At 39.2% G+C, this 11402-nt stretch overlaps 1 long non-coding RNA gene across 1 annotated transcript in view; it reads left to right on the forward strand.

Annotated features, from left to right (window-relative positions):
• The window catches only part of LOC137876549 (uncharacterized), a 33861-nt gene extending 22963 nt beyond the window's left edge, over positions 1-10898 (forward strand). Inside the window, exon 3 of the long non-coding RNA XR_011103446.1 lies at positions 10811-10898. This is a non-coding gene — a long non-coding RNA (uncharacterized lncRNA). The remainder of the gene's footprint in view (positions 1-10810) is intronic.
• Positions 10899-11402: the final 504 nt, after the last annotated feature.

Here is an 11402-nt window from a genome sequence, read left to right on the forward strand (position 1 = left end):
TTTATTATTTAAAAACAAAAATAAATATCTGAAATCACACATATTAAGTCATTGAGCAAGACCTTGTCTTTCCAAATATTATGTCACAAATTCCAGCCTTATGGGTTGTTACCTGGGTGGTTATAACAGAGGTGCTTTACAGTACCTCTCATATGTACTGTAACTTTACTTTGTCTAAGTTGTCACACTAAGAGACACTTGCACTGAACACCACCTTTATTCTTTTTTTTTTTTATCTTTGCTGCTGAAGTCCATAAATCTGTCCGAGTCTCCTCCTGGGGAACAGGCTCCTCCCTCTCTTTTTTTTTTTCTCACATCAACCAATCCCGTCTCTCTCTTCCAGTGCTCTTTACTCCCTCTAGCATTAAGCCAGCAGCTTGAGCTCCGAGGATTCCATGGGAGTTTCTTCCACTTGGCCGTCCTGTCACTGTTCCCCCTGCATGGCCCCTTCCCTAGATTGGGTAGCCTGGTTCACTGTGTCCTTAAACAACCCGTGTGCATGTACAGGAAAGGGGCCCCAAAATGGGGAGGCCCATTTCCATCCCTTCGTTTTTAGAGAGACAGATTCGCACTGGAAAATCTCTTCACTGACTTTCCTCATTACAGTCATCACAGTGAAATATTAATGGTGTCTACTATATATATATATATATATATATATATATATATATATATATATATATATACGGTATATATATACGGTATATATATATATATATATACAGTATATATATATATATATATACTGTATATATACAGATGCATGTAGTAGGTGTGATAGCTACATCGATAGACACAAGGTATTTACAAAAGTAAGTAACAAAAACAATTTACATATTCAAAGTATAAGCATCTATTTGGACTGTATTAACATACAGCTTTGGTTGATTTGGTAATATTTATAGTAATCTCATCTTTCACTCCATGTGCCTTTACACACTAACAGTCAGCTATGCAGGTTATTAAAATTCTTTCTGTTGGAATAACAGCGTCAGCTCAATCAAGAGACTAGTTTCTGTGGCTTTAGTGCATCAAGCAGTCTTCATAGTAATTCAGAGGCTGCTGATATTGTGATTCATCTTTTTGGTGTTTCATTTTAGAAATATAATGAATCTATCGAAGCACTTTTAATCTGGATACATTTCTAACCTAAAGTATCTTAACTCATATAGAACTCTATGGAACTCACCTGCCTAGTTTAGGATGAAATCGATGGCCTCGTCCTGAAGCAGACAGATTACGTCCCTTTTGAAGTTAAGCCACTGATCGGAGTTGCATGAATGAAATGCTTTACCAGTTTTATGTCTGAAGGCCATGTTAAGAAGTTGTGTAAAAGTAGAAGAATGTTATACAGTACTTTTCATGTGGCTTTAGAATCTGTGTGAATGTTTGCCAACTAAAGCTGTGAAAGTAGAGGATAATGTGTCAGACTTCTTAGTCTAAATAAGTGGAGGCACAAGCGGTCCAAGGTGGTACAATGAAGGGTGTTTGGACAGGAAATAAATATGTTCATTTGGCTCATATGCCCATATTTAACAACAGTGAAGATTCATGTTCACATTGCCTGTGAGGAAAAATAATTCCTGACACTTTAGTTATGCATCAATCTTTCATCATTCCATCATTTCTCAAGGCTGAATCTCAAATTCAGTGTGTGATTCGTTAACTTACTAAAATGAAGAGAGGAGTACCTTTTGATTGGGATTCATTTGCAGATATTTTGGGTGGCACTCCAAAGTCTTGCTCTGAATAGATTTAGCCTACTTTTACTTTTACTAATGCGTGAATGGATGAAGCTGGATATTGTCAGAATGGCAGCATATTTTTAAACATTTTAAAAAGGCTCCATCGGTACAAAATGACTTGGCATGGTATTTTATACTATATTTTGTTTTTAGTTGAGATAGGTTAGCCTATTTAAAGGATCTTCCCTGTACAGTCATTGATCAATCTGTGTCTTCATTCATATCTCAGTCTGCCAACTTACATGAAGGGGATTTAATATAATGACATAATATAATTTATTTAGACTTCATCGCTAAACTAAGCAGAAAGGGGAATGGAGAGTGAATGGTGGAGAACCAAACTGTGAGCCTTGGGTTGTATGGTGATTAACCAATCCTACATTGAACAGTACAGTAATAGAAGCAGTGGTGTGAATGAGCGAATGGTGAGTTGGATATGAGTTGGTGTAAGTATAGTGTAAGACATTGCATAGCTATACCCACATTTAGAGATTCATCATATAAACACGTAGATATTCGAAACCACAAATCCGTCATTGTTGGACCGCAGATGACCCATCGCAGGTTGTGGTCTGCCTTTTACACTATTAACTGTATCATGAATGAATGGCCATTATATATGGGGGCATCGAAGGCACAGTAGACACACTGTCATATGGCTTTATGATCCCTTTGACTCCTGGTCCCCTCAAGTCCCCGGTGACCGAGGGGCCACGACCTCGGCATCTGCCAGCAGCGGCAGAAGGAGAGGCGAGCGGCGACTGTCTGAGTCACACCTACAGCAGACAGATGCTGTGTAAGATGAAGTCTCAGCAGTGAACCCGCCCCAACACTCACTGCCGCTGACCGAGTCTCACAGGGCAAGATGAGTCATATGACATTGATCCGGACTTCTTCAGCTCCAAGCTACCCAAAAAGTATTTGAGGATCGCCCTATGAGGACTCTGTCTGGTCTAAAACTGGTCTAAAATTTTCCTTTTGAACGCTTGATATCACAGTTATTCTTGCTTAGTTGGTTATCGTAAAGGCAAAAGTGCAATGCAACCACGGTCCTTAAAGGGCTGTGAGATACGACCAAAATGTTCTATCCAGATGTAGATAACTTCATACTGATGTATATCATGATATATCATGTGTTCTGGTAATTGAATACATATCTAATCTTTATGAAATGCCCACATGATAAAGGTTACTTTTGCATGAATTTTGACTTGAATACTTGACAAACAGTTTCAAGTGAAACAATATAGAAAAGTATTTCCAGCTATACACTGATGATTGCATGCATGTCCACAAATGCAGAGTAATCAGATTATTATTATTATTATGATTTAACGACACTGGTGTAATTCCATGAGCAGAATGCTTATCATTTCAGATTTTCTGAGCAATTTGGAGCTAGTATATGCTTAGTTATTATCAGTTTAGACAACATAATTGTGTATCTTGAAGTCTCGATATATGATTTCACCACAATATGATGTCATTAGGAAGAAAAATGATCGTACTTAATTATGGCCCAGCCCTAGGTCCTAAATTATGTATTTTTTATTTAACAAGTTTAAAGCTTGTTCTTTTCTTATATACTGTATGTCTACAGCAATTAAGTAATATTGGAGGTAGCGCAAAACATAAGTTTCCTCATCCATTTCCAGCATTTGTTTACCTTATTTTTTGTATTATTTTTGTACTTTTTTCAAATTTTGTTAAGTTATGACTACATAATATCATATTTTGTGGTGTCAGTGGAGCCAATGTTAACTTTTTGCAAAATAGATTAATTTCTGCTCGCTCAAAACTATTGAGATGATTTTTAATATAAATCAAATTTATGATTCCATTATTCCTCTTAATAGGATCCATATTTAATCTCCAGACTGATGTATTTAATAGAAAAGTGACAATTAGTGTAGATATGATTATTGTTGGAATGTTTTGCTTTACCTTTTACTATAATTGTGGTTTTGTACCTTTATTGACTTGCACACTGTATGAGGGGGTTATGAGAAATACAGTGCGTAGTTTTAGTCTTGAACAAAGCTCTCCGTGTACTAATTATCTAACTGAGTATTTGTTTGTGCTCTAAATGTGTGCAGCAGTGCGTGCATGGGAGCTAAGTTTGATGCACATAAGTGAAGCTGTTTGCCTCTTCCCTTCCTGTGTGTTCTGAACTCTCCTTTGCTGCAGACAGTCTGGGGTGCAGAGACGTTGGAGGGTGTGGGGGTGTGGGGGGCGGCAGGCAGCGGACATGGCGGCAGGCCAGAATCAATTGGCAGTGTAATGAGATGGCCTGGTGCCAGGTAACCATGGAGCTACCCTCTTTGCCTGTCTACCAGTGCAGAGTTCAAAATTAAACTGAATGAATGAGAGGAGGGGAGGGAGGGAGGGAGGGAGGGGGAGGGAAATAAGGGTCTGAAATGGCAGGAGTGGAGGGTGAGAGAATGAAAGAAATGGCAAGAGAGGAGGGTGGCTGATGAGGCACTGTGGGCTATTTCAAAGCACTGCTGTACAATTTAACTTGAGCCCTCATTTCAGAGGAGGAAGATGGAGGGGGTAAACTCACGATCCACCCACCAGTTTTGAGCTGTGAAATATCTGGAAATACACTTTCTATCATCTGCATTTTTCTGCTACTGTGCACTGCCAGCAATTAAGTAAAGAACAAGTGCTCTTCACAAAGAAAAGAAAAAAAGAAGTGACCTCCCTGAGTTTTCTTCCCTGATGTACAAGTTGAGCTGAAGTCTCATGGCATTAGTCGCTTTAATTTGCCTGTAAATCTCATTTCTTCATCCCCTCCTAGGCCCACACTCTTACTCCTGTCATGGAAGATGTGTTAATATTGAGCGTTTGGCTGCATTCTTAAAGTGATTAGTACAAGCCAGTGGATCCTGCAGATGAATAGAAATTAAGTAATTAATACAGTAATTAGATCTTTTTCCTCCTTCTTACAGCCTTACCCCTGCTATGTCATTGTGCTCATACCACAAAGAATCCCCAGAAGCGCTGTGCCACCCATAATGGATAGTTTTACTTTGTGCTTCGTCTCAGTCTGATGAATAAAATGGACTGCTATGTTGTCAAACACTGCACTTCAGTCAAACTGGGATTTGTAATACTTAAAAAGTTCAATCCATACTTTATGCTAAGATGATAGGCATGTTGAGAGAGAAAGTATAACATTTAAAAAGTTTGAAAAAACTTTGTGATTCATATTTATCCATTAATTTACATAAATGTAACTGTGTCGAGAGGAAACCTAAGGTTAACTTAAATGTTTATTTAGATGGTTTTAGTGGGATTAATGGATGTGAATAATGCAACTCGTTGATAATTGTGGTTCTTGGTTCTTATAATCACAATGATAATCAGCAATCAAATCAAACATTATGGAGGAAAATTAAACATTAAAGGAAAACTTTTTTTCCTTTTTGCTCAAAAGCCAATAAAAGCATTTTTTTTTTAAAGCTAACATCTACTAATCGAAAGCTTATCAAGTAAGCGGAGCATGCTCAGGGTAAAGTTTTATCAACAATGGCAAAGATTTAGTGGTTTTCTGACTCGAGGCCAGCTCCTCCACTGTCTTTAGAAACTGGTCAAACCTGGTTGAAACAGGGCAGAGCCGGCCACCTATCACAGCCCGGCCAGACCCGGCTGAACTGAGCCATCCGTTTGTTTTGTGCAGCTTTTCCTGCAATGGCTGAAAGTAAATGTTAGGCATGGCTGAACATACAGGTTATATACTGTGTGTTGTTTGAGTAAAGATTAGAGTGCCGCGTATCCTGATATGACCTTTTCTTTGATGAGGAGGCCGTCTTAGGTTTCTCTATTTAGTGGTATTTAGAGGGCGGGAGAGCGTGATATACTGCTAGTCTTTACAGTAAAAAAGTATGTGCAGCAGTGGGCCTCATGGCCTGTGAAAAATGGCTGGGCACTCCCTGCTGAAATGGCCCAGACTTTGAGAGTTCTGAGTGCACGTCGAGAGGGAGACGAGACAGTGGGCCAAGATGTCTGTGGTGTGGATTAATGGGGAGGACTGGAGAATGGGTGCCGCAGTTGTGCGTGAGCAGAATATTCGATGGAGGGAAGTGAGAGGAGGGAACAGTGAGGGACAAGCAACTGCGAGAGATTGGTGAGATGAAAGGGGGGAAAAAGATTTTTTTTTTTTAAAATGGATTGAATCATCAAGAAGCAAAGATGTACGAGCGTGAATAAAAATGTACAGTAATAAATACTGCTGCTGTCTGGTGTCTCCCACTGCTGCTTTATCCTGCTCTCTTGTCTTGATTGCAGTGTGCAGTGTGCAGGCTTTACACATTCATTCTGTTGCACTGGGCGGAACATGGGGTTCACATCTACACAAAGGCCTTCACAGACAGTTGAAATGTACACAACAGTCACGTTCAATGATGAGATATCTCTAAATACAACACATGTGGGGAAATATCAACCATGGAGAGAAGGAACAAAGCAAGTCAACGTTTATGGGAGTAAACGCTGAGATTGAGCAAGATATGCAGGTTCTTTGGTTACATTTACAGCTAATTATTCTTACTTACATGATTACTTTAAGTCCTTGTGAGTAGGCATGAATATTTCATGTCAGGATCATCCTGGCCAGAATAATTGTGATTCACGATACTAACAGATTATCATCAAAATATGTTTAAAACTCTTTTTATTGCATCAAAGATAGGACCCATCTTTTTTGTAAATAAGAATAAAGGATAAAAAAAGAGTCTTTTCTTTCTTACATGATAATTCCTGTATTTTTAAAATCAGGCTCAGTTTTTTTCTTCTCTACCTTCACAATTATCCCAATGATGGAAAATTAATTTTAATTTGTTCTATATAATCCTATATCGTCCCATCCCTGCCTCCCGAGAATGTATAGGCACACCTGTAAACATTCTGAAACCAATCTTATTTCATGAACTACACGCTTCTTCTCTTTTTGTTCCTCTAGCAAAGTCTCTGGGAGACAGATGGGTACATCTACTGTCCTTTTGGTTGTAGTGAGCGGCAACATTTTGGGAGACAGAAATGCCTTTTGTTTGACAAAACGCTCCAATGGCTTCCAACTAATTTACATACACACGGATACTTTGATGTTGATACTCTCATCATCATGAATGTGTGTTATTAATATATACATTTTTCCACTTTTACCTACATCTGACCTTTATTCTGAAATCACAGCTCCGGTGGTTTTCAGAGGTGTTACTATAGGTTCAAGTTACTCTTGCAAGTTCTTCAGATAATACAACGGACAGACTGGACTGTGGGCGGTTATCTCATGTTCTGACATTTGTATCCAAACAATTAAAATCAACCGTTTTCAGTGCCCGCCCCCCTGGGATGCTACATTTTGCTTGTAGGTACTCAGAAAATGATTGTAATAATCTTTAAAATGCCAATAAGCACGAGCCACGTCTGAAAGAGGAACACAACTGGATGTGCTCGTACTTTGGAAAGCAACCGCTGCCCAGAAGTCACTTGGTACCAATGACCAGCCTGAGTGGCGACATGTAGAGGTATTTGTTGAAACTTCCAACAACACACTGACTCATCTGTGAATCACAGCCTATACACAAACAGTTGACACACTATGAATGACAGAGGGATGGATTGTTGTAGCTTTTCCTGGCATCTTCCATATGTCAATATGAGAAGAGTATACAGTGTCTAGTTTTAGTTTTAGTCATTTACATTATGTAAACATGTTATGAGTGAGTTAATAGTACTAGATAGATTTTTTTTTCCACTACCATAATAAAGATTTAAAAGTAGTGGTAGTACTGTTCCAAATATAAAAATGAAAGGAAAGTTTTCCTTCTGCAGGATGAGAATGTAAAAACCAACTCAAAAAAAATGTGCGTATCAAAATCCTGAGTGCTGTAGGAGGTGTGGGTAATAAATGCACTTTGTAGTACAGAAATATGAAGGCATTTTAAATTACTGGGTTTATACTGTAGTCTGGTGGAGAGGTTATATGTATGCAGTCTGTTATGTGTCTCTAAAGGACAGCACAGACCCTCATACGGGCACGGAGTAGAACCAGAAAATAAAGACTACCTTACTGAAAGACAACCACGGTAAAAGTTTGTGTGAGGAGTCCTGGACGAGCTATTGTTGTGATTCCCCATTTATAATGTCGAACAATGTTTTAAAATCATTTAATAACAAGAAATACCACAGTGTTATAGCTTTATCATCTGACATTACTTTATAAGGTTATCCTGCACTAATAAAATAAAACTTTCCTAGCGTGTCACTTGCAAAATTGAAGCAAAAGAGATTTCCATGGGAGGGGTTAACATGTCATGTCTCTGTCAGCAACTGCACATGTGTCACGCCAATAATAGATCTTTCACTTAAACACTAGTAAATCACTATGTGGATTATTAGTTTATGTTCTGTTCACAGGAATTTATTTTGAAGGCCTGGTACATGTACAGCACTCATACAGGCTACTGTGAGACCAAGAGGGACAATAATAATGACACATACAGTAAGAAGATAGTACCTAAAACAGTCAAATACAATATTAATCCATATTAATCAAGCCTGTATTCTTCTGCTCCATTTATCTTTTTATATCATATATTTTTTTAATGTGGTATTGATTTTCTTCCCATTGTTGGCAGCCCACTTTCTCCTCCCCACTTTCCCAGGCTCTGAGAGAGGCTTTAAGGGGTTACCTTGTTCGAGGTTTGGGGTTATGCCCATGCCGGTCACTCTGTTTTCTTCAACCTTCTGTTTTGGAGAGGCCCTTTTTCTGTGGCCACCCTGTGACAGGGTTCTTGGCAAATATCCTGAAAGTCAAATCTGTTCATTTAGATTCAAGTGGTGACCATGGAGCAGACAGCAGCCCATTGGCATGCTGCGGCAAAACAAGTCCCTAACGTCAGGAACGAAACATTTGTCCTTTTTTCATAAAAGTAACCTGCTGATATACAGGAACTAATCTATGTCTGAAGGCAATTCTTGTTTTTTCTAAGATACAGTATGGCTTATTGTGCAATTTGTAACTGTTTATAAATTGCAGACACATTAGCTTCTTGTTCTTCCAGATGTCAGGGTCATATAGGGTTATCATTTCTTACTTAAGGGCACTTTAGTGAGAGCTACTTACTGGTATTGGGCTTCTGTGAATGCAGTCTAACTGTACAAGAGTGTAGGAAAAGCTTCTTCAAAAATAATCTGAAATTGCGCCTCCAATGTTGGTGCGGGTGGCTTCGCTGGTGGGTTCATTCAAGTGTAGGATGGAAATATTTTGTAAATGAGCAGTGTTTTGTGTAAAAACAGTGGTAATCCACAGCTGTATACTCTACCAGGAACAAGAAATGCAGTGTATAAAACAGAAAGCCTATCGCTGTGAAGGAAGAACAACAGGATCAAATGTACGGAAATGGGGGGGAAAAAAATGTGTGGGCTCACAAAAAATAATCACACCAGGTTGCATCATTTCTTTATTTAATAGGGAATTAAGAAAATAAAATCCATAGCCCTTTTGAATTGAAGACACACACACACACACACACACACACACACACACACGCACGCACACACCCACACACACACACGCGCATGTTTATTTAAAACCAAGGCACACACAGTGAAAAAAGTTAGGAATTAATATATGAATAACCATGGACAGATACAGATTAAAGCATAATTCAACAATTATTGATATGTAAATATTGCTTTTCATAAATAGAAAATATACGGTCGTCAAACTAGAGTCACTTGTCTTGTAAGGACATTCAGGAGACACTAAATAAGAGCATAAAACCCAGACAACAGTGTGGAGCATCAGGATGTGGGCACGTGGGAGACGCACACTAAGCCCCATCAGCCGTACTAGTTACAGTCGGAGCCTTCCCTCTGCGTGGTGGGCCGAGTAGAGTTCCTCGTGGACTGACAACACAGCTGTATGCCATTCGTCCGGTCTGAAAGACGGCTAACGGGACAAAGGGCATGAGTGAGGAGAGGGGAAACGAGGGAGAGATGCTCGCCGAATCGCCCAGCCCTCCCCTGAGCATGGACGAGGAGCACCACTCTTCCTCTTTGCTCAGAGCTGCTTTCTCCCGGCCCTCAGCCATTTTGGAGGGAGGAAAAAAGTGGCTGCTTTCTCTCTCTCCCTCTCTCTCACTACGTGGCATAGCTTTGGAAAGGCTGCTGTGTTGTAGCAGCAGAGAAGACACGTTTTGCAGCTCGCACTTGGGAGATAATATGTTTGCAGAGAAAAAAAATCTGACGCGAATCAACCTTCCATCTTGACTTTTTTTTTTTTTATGAATTTTTTGTTGCCCTTGCCTTCAACTGCTAAGCCTATCTCCTCTTTGCTGTGCACTTTCACTCATGCTGTGTCCTTTTCTTTGAAAAACTTGCGCTCTAGTTTTGTTGGCCGGTCTTTTCCCCTTTTCTTTTTTCTTTTTTTTTTTTCAAGTTATATCTTTTCTCATCTCTCAATTTGATTTGATGCAACAGAGTTAAAGACAAAGGAATATGTACAGATTTTGGCAACACTAAGAAGAGACAGAGCTGCAGCCAAGGATCCTGCTGGGATCCAAAAAAGCCAAGCAGAATGAAGCACCAAAAAAAAAAAAAAAAGAAAACACCACCCTTTCCTTTGCTTGGTCACAAATTCCACTTTCTCTGTAGCCAGCCCTGCGCTGCCACTCCTCCTCATCCACATCTTACCGCATTCAACCTTTTGCCATTTCTCTCTTGCCGTACATTTTTTTAAAGGCGATTTGAGGTTTTTGTACCCCGGAAAATGGGCACTGGACAACGGGTTAAGAGGGCGTAACAGGGACAGAACGAAGGGACGTTATCTTCCTACTTTTGCTTGTTATTTAGCTTCTTTTTTTTTCTACTGTTATTGAATCGTTGTGCTTGTAGTTTTTAGTCTCGTATGTGTTTTAAGGGTACGCTTGGATTACCACGTGTTTGTGACTGTGTGGTTTTAGGAATGTGTGTGCACAGGTATCTGATCTGTCAACGTTAGACTTTCTGCTCTGTTCAAAGTCAGTTGTTGATGATATGTATGTCTGTTTTTATAGGTTTCTTGATTTATGCCTTAGCATTGGCCTACACTTCTCCTCGAGCCTGACTCCATCTGATTCCAGAGGATGTCTGACCATCAAGTCCTTCTTGGTATGTTTGCAATTTATGATACTTATAGTTTTCTCTCTGTTAGGTTGGTTTAGTGTTGTTTCTAATGTACGATGCGAACCTGATTTGTTCACAGTATGTGTTTTTATGGTGTTCATTGCAGGTGGTAAGGTCAAGGGGAACAGTGTTGTTGCACAGTATGGAAATGCATAATTCATCAAATAATTGCACAAACTGTATTTATAAACTGCCAAAATTAAAACTGGCATCATATTTTGTATTCTGTGCAGGTGCGATTATCCACCATTTCACAGCCTTTTCTAGTCTTGCTTTAGAATATTTTCCGAAAGATTTGGGATTTGTTATCTGTTGGCGATTATAGATGTAATTTTGTCCTTTTGCTGAGAATACAAATGGTCTTGTAATGGCCTTGGGGTATTCTATTCATATTGCTGCATTTTAGTCTTGTACTGCCTAAAATGGCATTTTATACAGCACAATAAGTTAATATAAGTTGGTTTTTTTCTGAGAGAAAAATCA

This window comes from Cebidichthys violaceus, unplaced genomic scaffold (assembly GCF_023349555.1).
Source record: "Cebidichthys violaceus isolate CVI_PGR_0920_01 unplaced genomic scaffold, fCebVio1.0.p SCAF_20, whole genome shotgun sequence".
NCBI classification, from domain to species: domain Eukaryota; kingdom Metazoa; phylum Chordata; class Actinopteri; order Perciformes; family Stichaeidae; genus Cebidichthys; species Cebidichthys violaceus.